Here is a 633-nt window from a genome sequence, read left to right as displayed (position 1 = left end):
GGTCGGGAGCCCACGGGTTTGCGGGAACTTCCTCCTAGACGGGCAGAGGGAGGCCTGGGCTCGGGCTGCTGAACCCCTCGAGGCCAGGGCCTGCGGGGATGGTGGATGGTGCCAGGGAACTTGGCCAAGACGGGGGAAGGGCTCTGCCCGGGCCGAGAGGGGCTGCCAGGGACGGTGCGTGGGGTTTCGAGGACACCGAACCTCGTCAGGGGGTTTGTAGGGGATCGGATCTCTGTGGAGGGGATTCCCTCGCGGAATTTCTATGGAGCTGGACCCAGTGTAGTTTAGGGGTTCGTGTCTAAGGGGGGGTTGGATTACACGGGAGTTGGGGGTTGGGGCCGCTCGGATGATGGGGAGACGGATGGAAGGAAGTTCACCGTGGGGTCCACGGGTTTGGGGAACTCGATTCTGCAAGGTTATGGGGGGCGGAATGGAAAGGATCTGGGGCGGAATCAGACGGCTGTGGGAGCTGGGGGTCATATGGCGATGATTAAAGGGGACTCGCTCTCAGGGGAGGGGACCGGGGTCCCACACTGTCGGGGCACAGGATGGAGGGACTTGGGCTTCCCGTAGGGGGTTGGCTATATCTCCCCGGGATGGTGATGGCGGGGCGGACCATTGTGCGCTTTGGGA

This window comes from Myotis brandtii, unplaced genomic scaffold (assembly GCF_000412655.1).
Source record: "Myotis brandtii unplaced genomic scaffold, ASM41265v1 scaffold244, whole genome shotgun sequence".
Taxonomy (NCBI): Eukaryota; Metazoa; Chordata; class Mammalia; order Chiroptera; family Vespertilionidae; genus Myotis; species Myotis brandtii.
This window is presented reverse-complemented; position numbering follows the sequence as displayed.